This window comes from Schistocerca nitens, chromosome 2 (genome assembly GCF_023898315.1).
Source record: "Schistocerca nitens isolate TAMUIC-IGC-003100 chromosome 2, iqSchNite1.1, whole genome shotgun sequence".
Classification (NCBI taxonomy): Eukaryota; Metazoa; Arthropoda; class Insecta; order Orthoptera; family Acrididae; genus Schistocerca; species Schistocerca nitens.
Genome location: NC_064615.1, coordinates 876,959,240 through 876,984,153, shown reverse-complemented (window position 1 = coordinate 876,984,153; position 24,914 = coordinate 876,959,240). Strand labels below are relative to the sequence as shown.

At 42.0% G+C, this 24,914-nt stretch overlaps 1 pseudogene; it reads left to right on the top strand.

Annotated features, from left to right (window-relative positions):
* The window catches only part of LOC126234685 (thioredoxin reductase-like selenoprotein T homolog CG3887), a 29,290-nt pseudogene extending 8,148 nt beyond the window's left edge, over window positions 1–21,142 (top strand).
* The last annotated feature ends 3,772 nt before the right edge of the window (window positions 21,143–24,914 follow it).

The window sequence follows — 24,914 nt, the reverse complement described above, 5'->3', positions numbered from 1 at the left end:
AAATTATGATGAAAGTAGTGAAGAAGATGATGTAGGATAAGAGAACATTAAGATACCTCTCACTGCTGGTGCTGAGGCATCTTCCTGGAGTAGATTATGCAACTATCAGAAACATGCAGCCTTAATGTAAGGCTTGTAAAGCTGTAGTGTGATAAAGCATACTGCCATAACATATTTTTGGAACTAAAAATTTGGGACGGATTTCATAGTGAGTGATACTACTGTATATATACACACACTCAGGGACTAAGTTTTCTATGAAAATGAATGTATCTTTGGATTTAACAAAATATAATCCCTACATGTTTACACTGAATAATTTAAGACACTGCCAATAATCCAGCACTTTTGCTAATCCAGCACCCATATGGACAAGGAACGGCCAGATTAGCAAGAGTCTAGTGCACATGCTGTTGTCAATTTGTTTTTGTGAGGCATTGATTGTAATTGCTCTTCATATAATTGCTAATCTTCTAATATAATCAAGCCCATTAGTTTGAAGAGAGCCAAGCCACATCTGTCTAGATGAAGGGCAGAAGTGACCCACAAAAGTACTGTCAGATATCCTTGACCTCCATTTTGTTATAGACTCCTATACATACTTTGAGTTAAAATGTATCTCAAAAAGAATGGCCTCCTCCACAACAAACAGAATGGATTCTGAAACATTGATAATGTGAAACACAAATCACACATCTCACCCTATTTTTCAATATTTGGATAGAATTTTACTCAAATTTGTGACTGGATTAATTGAGGATTTCCTGGTAGGGAGGATGTTCAACATGTTATCTTGGATGGAGAATCATCCGCAGATGTATAAGTAACTTCAGGTATGCAACAGAATAGTTTGTTGGGACCATTGCTGTTCACTTTGTATATTAATGAACTTGCAGAAAATTTAATAGCAATCTTAGGCTTTTCACAAGTGATGCAGCTACTTACAATGAAGTTCTGTCTGAGAAAATCTGCACAAATATTGTCAGATCTTGATAAGGTTTGGAAGTGATTGACAACTTGCTTTAAATGTTAAGAAAAAATGGGAAAAAACCTGGTAACCTGTGACTATAATATCAGTATGTCTCAATTTGGTCAGCTCATGCTATATAGTCTGGTCACGTTAATGTGACCATAGCTTATGTTAGACATCGACATGCAATAACCATTCACAAACAGCAGGTGGCAGCACTAGCAGTAGAGGGCATGTAAAGGGTGTCAGGAGGATACGGAAAACAGTGCAGTCATTGTCGTAATGCAGGAATGGAGCAATTTATCTGACGTTGAAAGGGGCATGATCATTGGCTTTCAGGCCAAGGGTGGAAGCATTTATGAAATGGCTAAGTATGTAAACTGTTGGCATGCCACTATGATTGAAGTGAACAATGTATGGTAAAGTGGTGCTGCCCAAACTGGCATCTAGGCAACTGTGGTCCACCACAAGCCATAGATGATATGCATGAATGACTGCTGCGGAGATGTTTACAGGCAAATAGACATGAAACTATTGAAGAACTGACTGTGCAGACGAACTAAGGGACTACCAACACTATCTCGCCAATGGCAGTTTGTGAACATTGCTGCTTACAGATCTCTGCAGCAGGTATGTGGTTCATGCATCCATGCTGACTGGTGTTCAGCAGTACCGTAACTTGATGTCAGGTGGTCTTTTCAGATGAATCTTATTCTGTGCTCTGTTGGACAGATGTTGATTTTTTTATGGTATGAGATGTCTGAAAGCAAACATCTTGCAACCTGGAGGGAGTATTATGGTCTTGGAAAAGCTTTCGTGGCACTTCCTGGATGATCTTGTCATTCTGGAAGGCATAATGGATAAAGACACATCGCATAGATAGGGATGTGCTACAGGCGCAGTTTGTTTTTGCTCAGCATATCTATTAGCAGGACAATGTAACATGCTGCACAGCTCATAGTGTACCTGCATGGTTTGAAGAGCACCAGGATGTGTTTACTGTACTCGACTAGCCACCAAACTCCTTGGATTTAAACCCGATCAAGAATGTCTGAGCACCTTGATCAGGCTGTTCACACCATGGATCCTCAATCAAGAAATCTAGTGCAACTGGACATTGCACTAGAGTGAGTGTGACTCCACATTCCTGTCAGTGCCTTCAACAAACTCATTGACACTCTTCCTGCACTGCAAGAGGTTGTTATTCAGACTTTTGACAGGTGGTCAAATTTACAAAGTAGGACTAAGAAGGATATTGAATGTACAAAGAGAAGGGCAGCGTGAACAGTCATGTGTTTGACACGTGAATGTCGCAGAGATGGTGAAGAAACTGTACTGACAGAAACTTAAGAGATAACTACAAACTATACTAATGAAGCCCACCGGCAAAACATCAAGGACCAGCTTTAAAACACACATCTTAGAAATATACTAAAACCCTCTGCATATGGCTCACATAAGAATCATAAGGACAAGATTAAATTAATTATAGCATGTTCAGAGGCATTTAAACAGTCAGTTCTTTCCACGCTCCATACATGAATCAAACAGGAAGGATCCTAACTGGTAAAATGGGAAGCACCCTCGGCCATGCACTTCAGTTGTTTGCAGAATTGCATGTGGTGTATTTTCAAATGAAACACAGTACACAGTAATAGTCTGATACAGTTACTTTCCAGCTTTTGTCTCGGAGCAGCTTAGATGACTGTGTTTCAGGCAGTGAACATACATTTGGAAAAGTCATTTAAGTCTGTTACCACTCATTGTTTCTTTTGATTACTCTAGTCACTTGAGGCAAATTAGGGTATGTTTCTCAAACAGGCTGGGATGATTTCTATACATTTGTTTGCCCAAATGCACATTGTGTTTCCTTTGTTCTGGTGTGTCAGTGAAACGTTAAATTCTAATTTATATATCATCCTTTATATGGCAATACACAGGAGAAAGCAAACTTTGTGCCAGTTAAACAGGCAGAACAAACTTGTGGTTCCTTAACTTTATAGGCAAAACAAACAGCTAACACTGCTTCCCTGATGGGCATTTTAGTAATATCAGCCTCAGTATGTAGTACATCATGCGAAGGTTGTTGGGTTTAGTCTGCGGGTCCTTTCTGATCCTGGTATTGAGGAAGCATATCATCAGTTTGTGTACACACTCACACTCACTGATACGCTTCCTCAATGCCAGGATCTTTAGTCATCGACAACTTTTAAGTGGCGATCCTCCCCCACTCTGTCCCCACTGCTCTCAACTGTGGATGGTGAGACACCTCTTACTTGAGTGCCTCTATTTTACTCCGTTACGCGCCCGTCTACAGCTGTCGCCTGATATATCTTCCATTTTAGCAGATGACACGCACTCAGCCGATCACGTTCTCGAGTTCATTAGTGCCAGTGAGATGACGTCAGTCATTTGAAGCTCTTTTTGGGGACAAACAATCCCCCTTCTATAGGGGTTTTTAAGCTTTCCTTCTGTTTTTGGTTTCCCCACTTTTTTGAGTTCCGCTTTCATTGCTGCTGGTTTCCAGTTTCGTTTTTTTACCTTTTCCTAAGTCACATACCGGGCGCTAATGACCGTAGCAGTTTTGCGCCCTAAAACCATAACAAAAAAAAGTCGGGATCACCAAGCACCTCCAGACTTGAAACCTAGCAAACTTCTCATGATGTACTAGATACTGAAAATTGACATTACTAAAATGTCTTCCAGACAATATTAACAGTATCCACAAACTTTTTGTAGATGATCCAGTTATATAAAATGTACTATCTGAAGAAAACTGCAAAAATATCCAGTCAGAAAATGGTGAGATTTCAAAGTGGTGCTAAGATTGGCAACTTGTCTTAAATGTCCAGAAATCTAAAACCATTCACTTCACAAATATACAAGCACAGTATCCTATGATCAAAATGTGAGTTGTAATTTTACTCAATAAACTTGTACAATTATCTGGATGTAACCATGTTGATGATATCAACTTGCATGATCATATTAAGATAAAGTATAGATAAAGCATGTGATACACTTCTGTTTGTTAGAAGGATAGTGAGAAAATGTAGTCAGTTTACAGAGGAGATTGGTTACAAAACTCTTGTGTGGCCCATCCTAGAATATTGCTGAAGTGTTTGGAACCCATACAAATTAGGTTTAAAGGCAAATATGACATGGACAGGGAGGGCAATACATATGGTGACAAGTTTGTCTGATGTACAGGAGTGTCACAGAAAAGCTGAAAAAAGCAAAGAAGTCTATAAATGCTTAATTAATAGGGTATTTTAAGGAAAAACTTAAGTTAGTTTGTTATTGCTGGCTTGATTCAGAATAAGTGGTACTGCCAGGGAATCTTCAATGTCCTTTTGGAATGTTCACAATACCATAGTGACACACTAAGTTTAATATGGTTATTTGTAATTTAAATTAGTTGTTTGGGATTATTTCCTTGTTTTTCTTAAAACTTGTTTTCATTTTACAGGGAGTTGCAAAAATGTTGTTAATTGGTTGCATATTAAGTGGAATGAATATATTTAATTTGTTTGGTCAAGAGCAACCTCCATGGTGGACTTGGTGCATCAACAACAAAATATACTCCTGTATGATGACTTTTTTCGTGTGCAATGCAGTTGAGGGTCAACTGGTTTCAACTGGAGCGTTTGAAATTTCTTTCAATGGTTGGTTTTTATTCTGTTTTCAAAATATTATCAGTGTCAAATATTCAAGTGCCTAGCGTACTGCTGCTGAATGATACTGGAATATATGCCATATTGTAGTCAATAATTTGAAGAAACATGTTGAAGCAGGATGGTGTCATACCTATTAGAAATTTTCAAGAAATTAATGAAGTGTTACTGGATAAAAGCATTAGCAAGTTATAATCCATTAGAGTGAAACAAGTTCATAGATAGGTAAGTGACATGAGGAAAACGGTAAATCAAGAGAGGTTAAAGTAGTAGAGGACAGCAGAAAACAAGGTAAGAAACTTTGATGAGTAAAAGTTACTGTTTATTGTTTATCTGCATGAAATGGCTGTATGGTGCAGAAATAAAAAGGGATTAAGAGCACAAAGTTGGAAGCAGCTTAAAGGCTAGCAAAGTATATTAAGTGAAGGCTCTGAAATAAGCCATATTGTGGTTATTGTATATCAAATTGAGGGGTGTTCCATCTAAGGTGGATTTTTTTAAAGAAGCTGGTTAATGGAATATAAGTAGTACAATATTTAGTCATAAGAAATACTTAGTAATGTTTGAGAATTAGCATGTATGGATCAGACAGAGAAGACAAAATAAATCTACTCAGGACAAGGGTTAATGGGGTAGTATTTGACATCGTTGACATTGGAATAAGTAGGATTAGTAAATTGAGCAATGTGAGGAGGGAGGCATTTTTACTTAAGTCATTTCTGAAATTGGAAATAAAAGGCAAAATTTAACAAGAACAAGGATTCTTTGGAAGCAAAGAGATAAAAGCATTTGACATTAAATGTCATTTTGAAACTGGGCCCAGGAAAATTCAGAGCAATTCATGTGACACAAAGCTGAGGAATAGGTAATCCTGTTTAAGATTCAGTGTGTGGGTGGCTACACTGTCTGAATATGTTGTTGCCAACTATGTGTGGTCATGGACAGGGCTCAGCAGTTTGTTATAAGAGAAAGTCAGCTGCTGTATAGTAAACATGAGTAATAGTTCAGGTGATAAATAGTTGTTGCTTTTATTTGCACATTCTTCAGGGTGGTGAAGAAAATGAATACGTGATAGTAGTAAATGAAAAAACTGTAGTGAATTTCAGTGTTTGCAAGAAGCTGTGGTTTTGTAGAGACTGTTCCTACCGTTATTTTTGTATTTATCCTGAACAGTTCAAAGCTTCACATAAGCTCATTAACCCAAAAGTCTTGACTGTCTCCAGTTGTGCATAGTTAATCATCTATTCAAAGAGCAGAATGGGATAATGAACATCTGAGAATTTCATTTCTCAGTGGGTAATTTGCACCAGTGTGCCCTGGTACAATGTCACACAGTACTTTTCACTCACATAAAAGTTGTCCTCAATGTTTTCATTTTTTTAATTTAAATTGATATCGGATGGGAATTAATAAAATATATTGCAGAAGCTAATAAATATATTTGCTTGATGTTGTTTTCAGTGTGAAACATTTTAAAGCAAGGTCCTGTACATAAGGAAACTTGGCATTCTGCACACCAGTATGAAGTCAATTTACGAAGTTTTTTCCTCATACATGGCACACACCTTCTTGTTGGTCTTTCTTTGTTGTAGGTAGCAGAAGGTCTGGAAAAAGCCTGGCTGTAAAGCATGTTGCTTTTGATGTTCTAGGTTGGCTTCCTACTGATGTCCCTTTTCTTAGTGAAGATAAGACCACCTGTTCAACAAGACTAATCACAAAGCTCATTCTGCCTTGTTTGCCTCTGTGCTTCTTTTACGGAACATATACAGCATGCAGTGTCTAACAAGTCAATGGTTTTCGTTTTTCCACTGACAAAACTGTCAGTATGAATTTCTCAATTGGCTTCTCCCACCATCTTTACTTTGTGGGCCTGTTGCTCTTCCATTCATTGAAACTACAAAATTCCTGGGGCTCATGGTTGATAGGAAACTCCCTTGGTCCTCCCATGTGTCTTACCTGCAGCCTGCTGTACGCAGTTTCTCAATGTCCTACATGCCTCAATGGTACTTCCTGGGGTGCAGATCGAAGCATCCTCCTGTCTGTACTGGTCCCTTGTCTGTTCAAAACTAGACGGTGTGTGCTTTGTTTATACACTAGCCCAGTTGAGAGTATGAGAAGCCGCTGAACTACCACTGTCCTACCATCGTGACTTTTTCCTCAGTTTGTTTGTCTGCTCTGCGTGCCACCCATCCTATGCCACTTTCTTCGATGACTCCTTTGCTCACCAGTATGGGTCGCAACCCTCTCATCTGTTACCTCCTGGAGTTTACATTTGGCTCTTGCTCCAGCAGCGTAACTTGACGCTCCTTGCAACTTTCCTGGTGGGTGTAAACGCTTCACCATCTTGGCTTCATGCGGTGGCCTGTGTTCACCTTGGCCTTCATTCAGTTTGTAAGGACACTACTCCAGCCTCGCTTTACCACTCGTTCACGACCTTCATACGGAACTTCGCGATAGTACCTTGGTGTACACTGATAGCTCTCGGACTGACGGTGGTGTCGGTGTGCCTTCATCATTGGCACCGACAGTTTTTTGTATCGGCTTCCGGCACACTGCTCAGTATCTACAGCCGAGCTCTTTGCCTTGTATCAGGCCACAGAGTACGTCTGACGACACAGGCTTTTCAATTGTGTCCTCTGCTCAGACACTCCAAGCACCCTTCAGAGTCTCTGTGTGCAGTACACTGCCCATTCCTTGGTGCAATGGGTCCAAGAAAACTGTCACTTGCTCACACTTGTTGGAGCCACTGTGATGTTTATGTGGGTTCCTGGTCATGTCGGTCTGCCAGGAAATGAGGTAGCTGACGCTGCTGCCAAGGCTGTAGCCGGCTAGTTCCTATATTCCCTCCAATGATCTCTGTTGCCCTCCATCAGAAGGTGGCGTCACTTTGGTATTGCCATTGGTCCTCCCTTCATGGAATAAGCTTCAGGTTTTTAAGCCATTTTCGGCGGCTTGGATGACCACCTCTTGGTCCTCCTGCTGACAGGAGGTCATTCTGAGTTGCGTATAGGGCACTGCCTTTTTAGTCTTCGCCATTTAAGTGGCGCTACCCCACCACTTTGTGCGTGCGTGCTCGTTTTGGACAGGTTAGCAGAATGTCGTTTGTAGCACATATGTAGCTACACAAGAAATATTTCTGTATGATTTTAATTTTCACTCTTTTTACATATTTATATTTAAAACATTACAAGTCTAGCGCCTGTTTATTCAGGTGTTTTAGCATTTAAGTAATAAACTTTGCTGAAATATAAAAATTTTCAAAAAAATTGCTTAAATATACCAATTTTTGCATTTTATTACTCTTCGAAATCAACTGAAAACATGACACCCTATACCATGGTACTGTTGGAATAAATTTCTTCTTGTTGTTGTTGTTGTTGTGGTCTTCAGTCCTGAGACTGGTTTGATGCCACTCTATCCTGTGCAAGCTTCTTCATCTCCCAGTACCTACTGCAACCTACATCCTTCTGAATCTGCTTAGTGTATTCATCTCTTGGTCTCCCTCTACGATTTTTACCCTCCATGCTGCCCTCCAGTACTAAATTGGTGATCCCTTGATGCCTCAGAACAATTTCCTACCAACCGATCCCTTCTTCTAGTCAAGTTGTGCCACAAACTTCTCTTCTCCCCAATCCTATTCAATACCTCCTCATTAGTTACGTGATCTACCCACCTTATCTTCAGCATTCTTCTGTAGCACCACATTTCGAAACTTCTATTCTCTTCTTGTCCATACTAGTTATCGTCCATGTTTCACTTCCATACATGGCTACACTCCATATAAATACTTTCAGAAACGACTTCCTGACACTTAAATCTATACTCGATGTTAACAAATTTCTCTTCTTCAGAAACGATTTCCTTGCCATTGCCAGTCTACATTTTATATCCTCTCTACTTCGACCATCATCGGTTACTTTGCTCCCCAAATAGCAAAACTCCTTTACTACTTTAAGTGTCTCATTTCCTAATCTAATTCCCTCAGCATCACCCAATTTAATTTGACTACATTCCATTATCCTCGTTTTGCTTTTGTTGATGTTCATCTTATATCCTCCTTTCAAGACACTGTCCATTCCGTTCAACTGCTCTTCCAAGTCCTTTGCTGTCTCTGACAGAATTACAATGTCATCAGCGAACCTCAAAGTTTTTACTTCTTCTCCATCAATTTTAATACATATTCCGAATTTTTCTTTTGTTTCCTTTACTGCTTGCTCAATATACAGATTGAATAACATCGGGGAGAGGCTACAACCCTGTCTCACTCCTTTCCCAACCACTGCTTCCCTTTCATGCCCCTCGACTCGTATAACTGCCATCTGGTTTCTGTACAAATTGTAAATAGCCTTTCGCTCCCTGTATTTTACCCCTGCCACCTTTAGAATGTGAAAGAGAGTATTCCAGTCAACATTGTCAAAAGCTTTCTCTAAGTCTACAAATGCTAGAAACGTAGGTTTGCCTTTTCTTAATCTTTCTTCTAAGATAAGTCGTAAGGTTAGTATTGCCTCACGTGTTCCAACATTTCTACGGAATCCAAACTGATCTTCCCCGAGGTCCGCTTCTACCAGTTTTTCCATTCGTCTGTAAAGAATTCGCGTTAGTATTTTGCAGCTGTGACTTACTAAACTGATAGTTCGGTAATTTTCACATCTGTCAACACCTGCTTTCTTTGGGATTGGAATTATTATATTCTTCTTGAAGTCTGAGGGTATTTCACCTGTCTCATACATCTTGCTCACCAGATGGTAGAGTTTTGTCAGGACTGGCTCTCCCAAGGCCGTCAGTAGTTCTAATGGAATGTTGTCTACTCCTGGGGCCTTGTTTCGACTCAGGTCTCTCAGTGCTCTGTCAAACTCTTCACGCAGTATCGTATCTCCCATTTCATCTTCATCCACATCCTCTTCCATTTCCATAATATTGTCCTCAAGTACATCGCCCTTGTATAAACCCTCTATATACTCCTTCCACCTTTCTGCCTTCCCTTCTTTGCTTAGAACTGGGTTGCCATCTGATCTCTTGATATTCATACAAGTGGTTCTCTTCTCTCCAAAGGTCTCTTTAATTTTCCTGTAGGCAGTATCTATCTTACCCCTAGTGAGACAAGCCTCTACATCCTTACATTTGTCCTCTAGCCATCCCTGCTTAGCCATTTTTCACTTCCTGTCGATCTCATTTTTGAGAAGTTTGTATTCCTTTTTGCCTGCTTCATTTACTACATTTTTATATTTTCTCCTTTCATCAATTAAATTCAATATTTCTTCTGTTACCCAAGGATTTCTATTAGCCCTCGTCTTTTTACCTACTTGATCGTCTGCTGCTTTCACTACTTTATCCCTCAGAGCTACCCATTCTTCTTCTACTGTATTTCTTTCCCCCATTCCTGTCAATTGTTCCCTTATGCTCTCCCTGAAACACTCTACAACCTCTCGTTCTTTCAGTTTATCCAGGTCCCATCTCCTTAAATTCCCACCTTTTTGCAGTTTCTTCAATTTCAATCTGCAGTTCATAACCAAGAGATTGTGGTCAGAATCCATATCTGCCCCTGGAAATGTCTTAAAATTTAAAACCTGGTTCCTAAATCTCTGTCTTACCATTATATAATCTATCTGATACCTTTTAGTATCTCCAGGATTCTTCCAGGTATACAACCTTCTTTTATGATTCTTGAACTAAGTGTTACCTATGATTAAGATATGCTCTGTGCAAAATTCTATCAGGCGGCTTCCTCTTTCATTTCTTCCCCCCAATCCATATTCACCTACTATGTTTCCTTCTCTCCCTTTTCCTACTGACGAATTCCAGTCACCCATGACTATTAAATTTTCGTCTCCCTTCACTACCTGAATAATTTCTTTTATCTCGTCATACATTTCATCAATTTCTTCATCATCTGTAGAGCTAGTTGGCATATAAACTTGTACTACTGTAGTAGGCATGGGCTTTGTGTCTATCTTGGCCACAATAATGCGTTCACTATGCTGTTTGTAGTAGCTAACCCGCACTCCTATTTTTTTATTCATTATTAAACCTACTCCTGCATTACGTCTATTTGATTTTGTATTGATAACCCTGTAATCACCTGACCAAAAGTCTTGTTCCTCCTGCCACCGAACTTCACTAATTCCCACTATATCTAACTTTAACCTATCCATTTCCCTTTTTAAATTTTCTAACCTACCTGCCCGATTAAGCTATCTGACATTCCACGCTCCGATCCGTAGAACGCCAGTTTTCTTTCTCCTGATAACGACGTCCTCTTGAGTAGTCCCCTCCCGGAGATCCGAATGGGGGACTATTTTACCTCCGGAATATTTTACCCAAGAGGACGCCATCATCATTTAATCATACAGTAAAGCTGCATGTCCTCGGGAAAAGTTACGGCTGTAGTTTCCCCTTGCTTTCAGCCGTTCGCAGTACCAGCACAGCAAGGCCGTTTTGGTTAATGTTACAAGGCCAGATCAGTCAATCATCCAGACTGTTGCCTCTGCAACTACCGAAAAGGCTGCTGCCCCTCTTCAGGAACCACATGTTTGTCTGGCCTCTCAACAGATACCCCGCCGTTGTGGTTGCACCTACGGTACGGCCATCTGTATCGCTGAGGCACGCAAGCCTCCCCACCAACGGCAACGTCCATGGTTCATGGGGGGATAAATTTCTTATACTTTCAAAACATTTCACTTTTTTAGGACATTCGAATTTCACGCATCTTTAGACATGAACCATAATGTCACAGAACATCACTGCTGCTTGAACTTATCCACACTGCAGATTGAGCGCAATGTCTCTCACCTGGAACTGAACACATGAAAAACATTTAGCATGAAGGAAAGCTAACACTCGCTGCGCTAAGTCTCTCCAAAAGTGTCACTTTTGAATGAGTCTGCAAATTTTTTATAGTGCCCTGGCACCTTAGTTCTGATCAGCAATTGTCACAGCCTTTCCCAGTATGGAAACCTTGAGCCATGCGTCATTTAAATGAACAATAAAAAAAAATCATTGTCAACAGACACAAAATTCGAGAGGCTGTTCACTCTGTCACTGTATTTCACATTTCGTGTTCAGTTATTATAACTCTTACTCAAGCATAGTATCCGTATCACTGCACAGAAACATCAGTGGCCCTGCTGCCATGGAACAGTAACTTCACACTAGATCCTCCTCCTTCCAAATATGTATTTAGGCCCAGCACATTTTGACCCAAAACTACCTCTCTTCTGAAAGAAAACTAAAATCTAATCAGTAGACTGCCATGGGTACCCATACTTACGTTTCTTACCCCAATCTGTAAAACATTCAGCTACAGCAATCCAGCCCACCCACTAAACACTTCAAAACTCTGATTTATTAATGTCATTATTATGTGAAGCTATGAGAAAGACAGTCTCAGATCTTCTCTCTAAAATCTCAACACATACTCGCGAATTGTCTTCACCAGGCCCTTCTCAGTATTTTTCTGATGTTTACTGCCTCCTGTCTGATGACTCCCTAAAAACCACTTGGTTAAATTCAGACAAGGACCAAAAAATTAATCAATTTATTAGCAGGCTGCACTTCCTAGTGGTACATATGGAAGTATTTGTTAAAAGCATGTCGTGCAGCTGAATATACAAAAGAAAAGCTGATTGGGCCTAAGGTACAAGGGTTGGAACTTAGTGGCAACTATTTATTCATAACTGATACAAAAGAGTTACATGTTTCCACCGGTTACTGTCCTTCAACGTAGTCACCAGCATTGTGTAGAACTTGTTGCCATAGATGTGGAAGGCGTAGTATACCATTACAACCTGTTCTCTTGATGGTGCGAATGGAGCAGTCTACTGCCTGTCGAATGTCTGGAACAGTTCTGAAGTGAATGCCATGAAGTGGTTCTTCATCTTCGGAATCAAATCAGTCACAAGGACTTAAGTCAGGGGAGTATGGTGGATGGTACAGTACTGCCCAGTCCCATCGACCGAACAGAGCAGCCACAGCTTGTACTGTACACGCCCATGCATTGTCGTGCAAAATGGTGGGTGGGTTGCGCAGAAAGTGTTGCCACTTCTTTCGCAAAGCTTGGTCACAGGTGATGTTCCAAAAATGAACAGTAATACTGTGCATTGACAGTCTGCAATGGAGGAATGTAATGCGTTAGGATGCTACAGTTTGCCGACCTTTGTTGAAGGCTTTTACCCAATGTGCCACTTCTGTACGGCAATGCCGATTCCCCACATGCCTCTTGATGACCTTGACACTGTTGTGCTGTATGACCTCTGACACATTCAATCTTGATCCAACTCGTTCCTGTTTCAAAACATAGTGACACCGTTACGTTAGACCGCTCACTCACAAATGACTCTGTTTCCCTCGATTGTGTGCATGCTGGTGATGTGGGACGGGAGAGTCCATTTGCTCAGGAGGTAAGGTAGGTATGTCAACAACATGTGCTATCAGCAACAGTAGTAGATTCCATTGCATAGTGTCTCCACAGCAGTGTTGCCACTATTTAAGTTCCATCCATGCTCTGCTAATTCCTAGTGGGTTGGATGGATATAGCTGTCCATTGTATTCTGTAGCTAGTAGCTAATGGGAATGGCGAGTTGTCAGTCTGGCATTGAAACTGTGATATTAGTTGAGCTTCAGCCACTAGATGGCAGCTTTTTTCAGGCAACACTGTGTGTTCTGGGATAGTTAAAACATTTTCAGCTCAAGTGCGAGTCAACAGTCGCAGAAGCATGCCTTTTTCGTCAGTTTACCGCTGCATTGGTGAGTGATCTTTTTCAGTGGTGAAAAGAAGTCATTTATCAGATTCGAAGATAGAGCAACTGCTTTCAGAAAGTTACCATAATTTCAGTGACAATTCTGAAAGTTTTCAAGATATGGATGTTGAGGCTAGTGAAAGCAACTTTGATTGGGAAACACCTGACGATGAGACACTACTGTAGCAAATGGTACCTAGCGCGTTCCCCCCTGCGGGCCCTGGGGTAAGAATAGGCCCGAGTTATTCCTGCCTCTCGCAAGAGGTGACTAAAAAGAGTCTCTCACATTTCGGCCTTTGTGATGATCCCCTGTAGAATTTGACCTCCATTCTTCAGAATCTTTCCGAAGACTGAGCCAGTTGGGGAAGGGCACCTTTCATGGTCCATCGTGCCTTGAGATCTGTAGCCTGCTTTCTCATCATCGCATTGCAGTCCCACTCATTCTCCATCTCTTGGGGGAGGACACGTTTCTGTGTGCACTTTCCACCATGCACTATGCAGTGACGCTCTCTGTGCCGACTATGACCATGGACTTGCTTGCACCTGATATCCAGCACAGTAGCCAGTTGTGGTGGGGCTGCCATATATCGTATTGGTTGTAGCCCCGACAGCACGGGGATCACTCTGCTGATGCCTGCACCGTTAACGCCCCACGTGTGCCAAGGAGTAGATGCCTGTGTCCCTCGAACATCGGGAATCCCTGCAATGACCATCCTGCCATGTGGCTTTTGCTGCGGCTGGGTGGCGCCCATGGAGATGGCCCCTGGTTGTAGCGGATGACATCAGAGCGGATGTTGCACGATGAAGCGCATCACGTCATCGCTTGCTGGTGATCAAACACCAGCAGTGTCTAAGTGTTCTAAGTCTCAGTACAGTGCAAGGAAGTACGACCGTAGCCATTCCCCTCCCTGGCCATACCATGGGAGGAATGCCAGGCTAAGGATGGCAGCGAACCTTATTCACCCTGGTACCTCATATATACGAGAACTGATGGAGGCTCCTCTGTTTCGATGAAGCCACAGTTTTTTTGTAGTCCATTTAGAGGACAAGTTTGTGGAGGTGGAGGGCTTGTCCAAAATGCTGTCGGGCTCAATCTTGATAAAAACAGAATCCTCTGACCAGTCGCGGGGAATTACTCGCTTGCGACAAGGGGGGGTGGATGTTTCTGTTACCATCACACCCCATAAGAGTTTAATTATGGTCCAGGATATTCCATAGGGACACCTTCTTTTGCAATCTGACGACGAGCTGCGTGCCAGTTTAAAGTGCCGAGGTGTCCATTCCGTCTGGCGTTTCCGTCGGGGTCAGAGGGATAATCAGGTTGCCACCAGTGCCTTCATCTTGGCCTTCGAGGATGACACATTGCCCGAGAAGATCAAGTTGATGGTCTACTGCTGTGATGTAAAGGCATATATATCTCTCACCCTATGCAATGCTTAAAGTGCTGGAAGTTCGGCCATATGTCTTCCCGCTGTAATTCCAGTGTCACATCCCAATACTCCATGTGCCCTGCCTCCCATCTGTGTCAGCTGCGGAGAGCATCACTCCCCTTGTTCACCAGACTGCAGGATTTTACAGCGCGAAAGAAAAATCATAGAACACAAGACACTGGACCAACTGACCTACACTGAGGCTAAGAGGAAATTTAAGCATCTACATCCTGTGGTTATGATTTCCTCATAAGCCGCCAAGCTGCCGCTACGAGAACAGTTGTAGCCCCATCTGTTCCGCGAATTGCGGTCGGCTCTCCTAGTCGGAAGACTACATCTGCCCCCTTGATGGTGGGGGGCACTTCCATCCCTGTTGCTCCCACACCACCTATCTTGGGAGTACTGCTCCTCCTCCCCCCCCCCCCTCCCCCAACCATCAGGGACACCATTCCCCACTTCTCAGCCGGAGAAACGTAAGTCTTCTTCGGCACCTCTCGCTAGGAAAGGGTCCCTTGTGTCACTCCCTTCCCAGGTTTCTGCTAGTGGTGACTCCCGCAAGTGGCTGAAGTGCCCAAAAGTAGCTGGTTGTAGGGCTTCACGACCATCCTCAGTTCTGGAGACAGTCAGTCAAGCCCTCCCAGCCAGAGAAACCCAGCGAGAGAAATCTGAAAGAAGACCCCCAAGACCAAGGGACTTGGGGTGGCACCCACACAAGCTTTGCTTCTGAGGATGAGGTGGAGATTCTGGCATCCGCTAAGGACCTAGATCTCGCTGGACCCTCAGACACCATGGATACAGACTGGTCAGGAAATAAATCCGTGGCAGCAGGTGACCCTGAGGCATAAACTGCCTCATTGAATGTTCCATGTCTTCACAGCCTCACGATCATGTCATCCTCCAGTGGAATTGTGGCGGTTTTTTCCACCGCCTGGCTGAGCTACGGCAACTGTTAAGCTGTACACCTGCTTTCTGCATTGCCTTCCAGGAAACCTGGTTCCCGGCAATGTGGAACCATGCCCTCCACAGCTATAAGGGTTATTACAGGAACCTTAACGACTATAATAGTGTTAGGTGGAGTTTGCGTCTATGTCCTGACCTGTGCCCCTTCAAACCCCTCATGAAGCTATGGCTGTCAGGAGAAGGGTGATGCAGTAAATAACTGCCTGCAACGTATATATTCCTCCAGATGGCACAGTACCACTGAACACATTGGCTGCACCGATTGATTAACTCCCTAAATCTTTCCTACTTTTGGGAGATTTTAACGCTTGCCATCTGTTGTGGGGTGGCACTGTGCTTACTGGCATAGGCAGATATATTGAAAATTTACTGTCACAGCTCGACCTCTGCCTCTTAAATACAAGTGCCCCCACACATTTCAGTGTGGCACATGGCACATATTCGGCCATTGATCTCTCGGTTTGCAGTGCTGGCCTTCTCCCATCTATACACTGGTGAGCACATGACGACCTATGTGGTAGTGACCGCTTCCTCATCTTCCTGTCACTGCTGCGGAATCAGGCCCACGGACTCCTGCCCAGGTGGGCTTTAAACAAGGCAGACTGGGAAACTTTCACCCGTTGTCACTGTTGAATCTCCCCCACACAGTAACATCGATGTGATGGTTGAGCATGTGACTGCAACTATCGTTTCTGCGGCAGGAAACTCAATCCCTCACTCTTTAGGGTGCCCACAGTGAAAGGCAGTCCCTTGGTGGTCGCAGGAAGTCGCTGAAGCAGTTAAGGATCATCGGCAAGCTCTACAGCTGCATAAGCAGCACACTTCCCTGGAGCACCTCATAGCCTTTAAACAGCTCCGTGCCTGCATTCGCCATCTTATCAAATGACGGAAACAAGAGTGTTAGAAGAGATATGTCTCGACCATTGGGTGCCATACATCACCTTCCCAAGTCTGGGCAAAATCAAACATGTTTTCGGGTACCAGACACCAACAGGTGTTACATAAATGGCATGTTATCTACCCCACTGCCTTTCACACTCTCAAACGGTGGCTGGAAGGGAAAGTGATTTCATTCACTACACGCAACAGTGAATCTTATAATGCCCCCATTTACAGAGTGGGAGCTCCTCAGTGCCCTGACACATTGCCCTATCACAGCCCCTGGGCCAGTTCAGATCCACAGTCAGATGATAGAACATCTCTCATCTGACTACAAGCGACATGTCCTCGTCCTCTTCAACCGGATCTGGTGCGATGGCATATTTCCGTCACAGTGTTGGGTTAGCACCATTATTCCGGTGCTCAAACCCAGTAAAAACCTGCTTGATGTGGATAGCTATCGGCCCATCAGCTTCACCAAAGTTATTTGTAAGCTGCTGGAAAGTATGGTGTGTCAACAGTTGGGTTGGGTCATGGAGTCATGTGGCCTACTGGCTTCATGCAGGGCGACTTCCGCCAGGGTCGCTCTGCTACTGATAATCTTTCATCCTTATAGTTTGTTATCCGAACAGCCTTTTCCAGGCACAAACACCAGTTTGCCTTCTTTTTTTATTTACAAAAAGCATATGACAGGACCTGGCGACATCATATCCTTGCCACATTGTATGAGTGGGGTCTCCGGGGCCGCTCCTGATTTTTATCCAAAACTTAATGTTGCTCCATACTTTCCCTGTCCAAGTCGGTGCCTCCAATAGTCGCCACCCCCCCCCCTTTCAACCCCCACCCGTGTATTCAGGAGAATGGCATTCCACAGGGCTATGTATTGAGTCTCTCCCTTTTTAGTGGCTATTAACCTATTAACAGTCTATCAGTAGCTGTAGGGCTGTCGGTCTCACCTTCTCTGTATGCGGATGACTTCTATATTTCGTACTGCTCCTCCAGTACTAGTGTTGCTGAGCAGTGCCTACAGGTAGCCATTCACAAGGCGCAGTCATGGGCTCTAGCCCACGTCTTCCAGTTTTCAGCCATGAAGCCGTGTGTCATGCATTTCTGTTGGCATCGCACTGTTCATCGAGAACCAGAACTTTATCTTAATGATGATCCACTCACTGTAGTGGAGGCATATCGATTATTAGGACCAGTTTTCGATGCCCAATCGACTTGGCTACCTCACCTTCGTCAGCTTAAGCGGAAATGTTGGCAGCACCTGCCTGAGCAACACCAAATGGGGTGCAGATCGCTCTACACTACTGCAGCTCTACAGAGCCCTTGTTCAATCCCACCTTGACTACTGGAGTGTGGTTTATGGTTCGGAGGCACCCTCGGCGTTGCGTTTACTTAACCCAGTGCACCACTGTGACGTTCGCCTAGCGACAGGTTCTTTTAGAACGAGTCCGGTGACCAGTGTTGTGGTGGAGGCCGGAGTCCCTCCATTGAAAGTTAGGCGTGCACAACTGCTCGTCAGTTACATTGCACGCGTTCGTAGTTCTCTTGCGCATCCAAATTACCGTCTCCTTTTCCCACCTGCATCAGCCTGTTTCCCGCATCGGCGGCCCAGGCCAGGGCTAACGATTGCGGTTCGCGTGCAATTCCTTCTGTCTGAACTGGAGTCATTCCCTTTACCACCTATACTTGAGGTCCATTCACGTACACATCCATGGAGTACACCTAGGCCACGGCTGTGCTTGGACCTTTCACATGTCCCGAAGGACTCAGTTAACCCTGTGACTCTCTGCTGTCACTTCCTCCAGATTCTCGACATGTACCAAGCCCATAAAGGGGTTTACACGGATGGCTTGATGGCAGATGGTCACGTTGGCTTTGCCTATGTTCATGGAGGACATATAGAACAGCACTCCTTGCCCGATGGCTGCAGTGCTCTCACTGCAGAACTGGGAACCATATTTCTTTCTCTTGAGCACATCACGCTGATAAATGCCAAACGACACCTCGCTTGGTGTAAGGAGCGTAAACATTGGACGATTGAACAGTGGAAAAACATGTAGTGATGAATCACGGTACACAATGTGGCAATCAGATGGCAGGGTGTGGGTATGGCGAATGCCCAGTGAATATCCTCTGCCAACATGTGCAGTGCCAACAGTAAAATTTGGAGGCGGAGGTGTTACGGTGTGGTCGTGTTTTTCATGGAGGGGGCTTGCACCTCTTGTTTTGCATTTCACTATCACAGCACAGACCTACATTGATGTTCTAAGCACCTTCTTGCTCCCCGCTGTTGAAGAGCAATTCAGGGATGGCGATTGCAGCTTTCAACACTGTCGAGCACCTGTTCATAATGCACGGCCTGTGGCGGAGTGGTTACACGACAATAACATCCATGTAATGGGCTGGCCTGCAGAGTCCTGACCTGAACCCTATAGAACTCCTTTGGGATGTTTTGGAAAGCCGACTTCATGCCAGGCTTCACAGATGGACATTGATACCTCTCCTCAGTGCGACTGAAAGTATACCTGTGAGAGTGGAAGCTGTCATCAAGGTTAAGGGTGGGCCAACACCATACTGAATTCCAGCATTACCAATGTAGGGTGCCACGAACTTGTAAGTCATTTTCAGCTAGGTATCCGGAGACTTTTGATCATAGTGTATGTATGTTCATGTGCTCTGGTTGACAAAAACAGAGTAGCCCTTGTGTGAACTTAAGTGTTTATGAGGCTAATATGCTATATTTGTTAGTTTACATATTTATATGTGCCTATTATAAAAATATGCAATTGAAGTGATTAAACCATTAAAGATGTCCCCAAAAAGCATCAATTTTAGTACGGTTTGTTGTGAAAAAGTGTTGCATAATGTAACATCAGTCACAAAACATGTTACTGTACAGCCATATCGCTCCATTGAAATTATGTACATATCCTTGCCTGAATTTGTACTGTTTTTGTTCTTGATTGATGTTTAAGGAGTCTGGGTGCATAATGTGCTTTCACTGTTACTCTGAGCTCATCTTCCAAGCGTTTGCCTAATAAATTGTACACTGAATTCATATTGTGCTGTTTGATTCATGGTATGCTAAAGTTATTTACAAGAAAATAAGGCTTACAGGAATTCGGGCACAATACATTCACAAAAAGAAATTTGTGAATAGTGCACATCCCACAAATGCTGTCAGAAGTAAGGAAATTCTTGGCAACTGATGGTAACAGGACATGTGGACATGTTTCACATGTATATTTTCTCCACTCATTCATAAAAGGTTTCCGTATTCTACTGCTCTGTAGAAAGACATTACAGACTTTCCTACAATAGATAGGACTGCTAATGAGAGAAATCAATATCAGTATTTAACACTATCAAAACATTAATATTCAACATCAATGAATGGCACATCAAAGCATAACAGACATATACAGAGACAGATTTGACAGCAGAGGTTCAGCCACTCCTTTGTTTCCCTTTCATTAGGAGCAGGGCAATGTGAAAATCGTGGGGAGGTTGGTATGATGCCCTTAGGCTGCATGAATTGAATCTTTTGGAGGTCCATAAGAGCTGTTCTCTGCAGAAGCCAACAAAACACCCCCTCCCCTCCCCTCCTCCTCCTCCTCCTCCTCCTCCTCCTCCTAACTTCTGCTACCTGGAGGTAACTGGCATTTGAAGGCACAGCCTGAAGAGTAATTGCTACCTGTTCGAAAAACATCACTTGATTTAGACAGTTCTAGAACCAACATTGAGTCCCATTATTTCATCTGTATAGGATATATTAGAGAGTTTTCCTGTAATTTAAATTCTTTAGTCCGTTTTATATATACTGCTGCCATTCTCCATGTAGGAAAATTTGTTTCCTTAGCTGTGCAATACTGTTATATCCAGAATAAGTTGTTCTTATGTGTTCATAACACTTTTAATTTCTCATTTCGATTGTGCCATATTATTTTTCAGAGTTTGTGTGTAAATTAATATTATTTATTTGTATTACAGATGTTCCTATTTGGTCAAAACTGGAAACGGGCAGGATACCACAGCCACCAGAATTATTCCAAATCATTGATAATCACCTCCATTTTGGTCGCCAGTCGTAATTAAGGTGTAAAATATTGGTTCGACTTTGTTTAACAATATGTCTCATTAATTTGTTTATTCTTTTCACTGAGATAAATGTGTTTACATTTGCTACAGTATGAAGGCTTCTTCATAAAGTGGGAAATACCTGCAGGAAGTTGCCAGAAGTTTTTAAGCAGATGTACACACATTTGTTGAAGTGAATGATTAGTGCTTGTGCTAGAATAAATGTTTACCATTATGTCTTGTTTTAAATGTGTAGTACTATGTTTTAATGGAAATTTGTTATTTTGGATATTTGTAAAGTGAGAACTTCCATTGTTGCTCATGTAAAGCTGTATTTACAGTATTACTTTCTTTATCTTATGTTATGTATATTGAAATGTATACTAAATACCATTGGTTTCCCAAAAACTAGTGTAAAGGTTGTATGCTTTCCTTTTTATACTGTTTCATTCTTCATAAAACTTGAATTTTTACAATAACTTTCAGTTTAGAAGAAGTGTTTAACAAATATGATTTTTTTGGGCAAAAACTTCGGTGAAACCAGTGTAGTTGAAGTTCAATATCACTCTCCAAAATCATTCAAGTATAAAAAGAATCACACCATCCTTAGCTTCCCGTGATTTGATGTGGAAGAGGGGGGAAACGGCAAAAATGTTCACCCGTATCAAAGTAAAGTGGATTAAAATGCACAGATTTTTCATTGTTGATATTTTCATTAGTTATACGAACAGTATATTTAAAACATAGCACATAAAGCACAGAGTGAGGTACTTCAATAGTTTTACCAATGGAAACTGCCTGAAGAGACAAGACTGAAAAAAAAATAATAATTTGAGAAGTTCAATCAGATATGAAGTTTCTTCTCACCATTTTTTTCAGCTACAGTGGGATAGAGCCTCATGAGTTCCTGCCTTATTGTCGTACAGTCAATAAGGAAGTTATCTGTCATTTGTGTGAAGAAAACAGCAAGAATGTGGGAAAATCACTCCAGGAAATTTTAACCATAATGTGCCTACTCAACCATAATGCTTTTTCATGATTTTTTGGAAAAAAAAAATATAACTTATGTTTCCACAGCCACCCTATTCACCGGACATGGTACCTTGCATCTTTCTATTCCTGAGGCTGAAAAGAACCATGATAAGACATCGTTTTGCCAAAATTGATGAGATAAAAATGAAATTGATGAATGAGTTGAACGCCGTAACATAAAGCGTGATCCGGAAGTGCTGGCACAAGTGTATTGTATCTCAGGAGGATTACTTTGAAGGGGACAAAGGTGATGCTGATGAATAAATATAATCTTTAAGAAAACAAAAATTCCCAGTACTGTTTGATCACACCTCATATGTTGCTGCTTGTGGTTTGAGACATACTTCATGCTGTCATTTTCTGTTGCTATCAACTAATCAGAGCACTATATTTTTTGTCTTGTTTCCATTGAAAAGTGGTGCAAGGGAATGATATTTGCACCTGCGAGGTAAACTTCGTATGAGTGGAAGAAAATAGATTGCGGCAAGAAACCACATTTTATAATATTCACTTTTACAAATAGAAGACTGTTGTCAAAACTGGCACATCACTTTCTGCATTAGGAAAAGTGGTGCTTTGGATTTGAATTTATACTGAACCACTACTATAAACAGAAAAAAATATTATCTCATTAAAAACTTAATGTTTCAGCAGAAATATTCTCACATTAAGAACTATAATTTTGTTAGATTTGATGGTAAAGTGGACAACTATTTGTGCTAACTGGCGTGGCACTCTCCTGTGCCAATTTTTTCATGGGCCAACTAGAGGAAATCTTCATAGCCTCACCAAACCCATTGTCTGGTTCAGGTTCATTGATATATTCATGATTTGGTCTCAGCCCAAGATACCCTACACACATTACTACACAACCTCAACATTGCTCTGATTCTGCAATTACGTGGTGTGTGGCACAGGAGTGTTTGTGTTTCATTGAGAGGATTTAAGACTGAGTAGTGGTAAATGTGTAAAAAGAGGTAATACATCTACACCTACGTAGATACTCCACAAGCCACTGTACAGTGCATGGCAGAGGGTGCCCTATACCCTTACTTATTTCCTTTCCTGTTACAGGCAAGGGGAAACAGACTATCTATATGCCTCCATATGAGCCTTAAGTTCTTGTCCTTTACCTTCTTGGTCCGTACACACAATACATATTGGCAGCAGAATTGTTCGGCAGTCAGCTTCAAATGCCAGATCTCTAAATTTTCTAAGTAGTGTTTTTTGAAAAGAACATCACATTTCATGTAGAGTCCTATTTGAGTTCCTGAAGCATTTCTGTAACACTTGCATGATGTTCGAACCTACCAGTTTCAAATCTAGCAGTCCACCTCTAAATCATTTCACTAACTGACCTAGTGTGGATCCAAAACACTCCAGCAGTACTCGAGGATAGGTTGCAACAATGACCTAAATGCAGTCTCCTTCACATGCGACTCACTCTTTCCAAAACTTTCCCAATAAATTGAAGTCAACGACTCACCTTCCCTACCACAGTTCTCATGTGCTCGTTCCGCCTCATATCGCATTGTAATGTAATGCCGAGATATTTGACCCTGGTGTTCTGTTCACTTTTACTGTTCGGGTAAATACAACCCGACATAATAAAATGCAGAGAAAAACTACTCACTTATTTTTCTTACCGTTGTAAACCGACATTGTAGTTATATTGCAGTATGTTGTTAATGATCATAGCAATGATAGTAGTAGCAGTAGTAATAATACACAGAACTTCAGTGAAGAAAATTTATTATTTTAATATTCATGCAGGGTATATTAGGAACAACAGACATTTCCACCAAAGCCATTCTCAACACCTAACTGTCTGCCCCTATCACTTTCTTTCCTTCTTAGTCACTGCAGTTTGGACACAAGTAGGTGACCTGTGTTTTGCATAAATTTTTATTACTTTTCCACATGACATGTTTGTCTTGTTACTGACTTGGCCACACCTGCCACTCCTTCAGTGGCTTGGATGCTCCTGACCATTCTCAAAGCATCTTCTGTTCTTGGAAAATGCTTCCTTGGTGCAATGTGCGCTGCAACCAGCGACTTCCCAAGTTCTTCCACAAATATTCTCCTAGTCAATTTTCTTGCATTCCAGTTAAGGTCAATCGAAGTCAACTAGACACACATTATCAGCAGCAACATCAAGAATATTGTAGAAAACTATCATGGGCCATCTATTGATTTTACATTTTCTTGTATATGTACTAGTATCTGTTAACTGAGAGTGTGTCTACAGCCCCTTTGGTTGAATTACAATCTAAAATAATTTTTGGCTTCTTATCAGCCCTGTCACTTATTTCCCCACCATGGTCGAGTGCTCATTAGTACAACATAATTATTCCTCTTACGAATATAACTGACCACTCTAGTGTCATTTGTGAAGTAAAATAAAGAGCTATGAACCTCCTTGGTGGTCATATTTTGTGGAAGCTCTGGCTTATGCAAATCAGCAGTAAGATCAGCAACTACTCATTCCCTGTTTTTTTTCCCCCCCCTGCTGCAGTCCACTGTCCTTTCCTGTATAAATTTGGGCTTTCAGCACATATGAAGATTTGCTGTCACACAGAGTGCTCATCTTGATCTCATATTTTGCCGGTTTGCTTGGGATGTACTACATGAATGAAGAGCGGCCTCAATGTTACCAGCTGCTCATCAGCAGTCACATTTTCTCCTGGGTTATACACTTTAGGAAGGACTTCTGACCCCTTCTCAGAGATACTTTGAATTGCGGGAAGTTTCTCAGCCTTTCCTCTATTGTGGATTTCTTACTAAATCAAAAGACGCGCAATATTTTACAGAGTGTTTCTAGGGACATGGTTGCTCGAAATATGTTCCGCCCAGTATTCTTACACCACATACTTTTTGTCGATTCCCCATGTGAGCCATATGTACCTGCAAGGAACAGGAGTCCTAAGTATGCGTGACGAAGAGAATCATCGATGTTTGTCCATTGTTTACCATAAACTCGGGAAGTGCTGTAAAAAATAATGCTTCAAATGAACATTTTACATCACTTATTATGCTGCTTGCATACCGGGTAAGTCCCGGGGTACTCATGACGATGTTCGAAGCAGCTAGGTGGCTGTATTGTGCTGGTAGTTGCAACTGCCATGCTATGTTCCCATTTTTAGAAATAGAA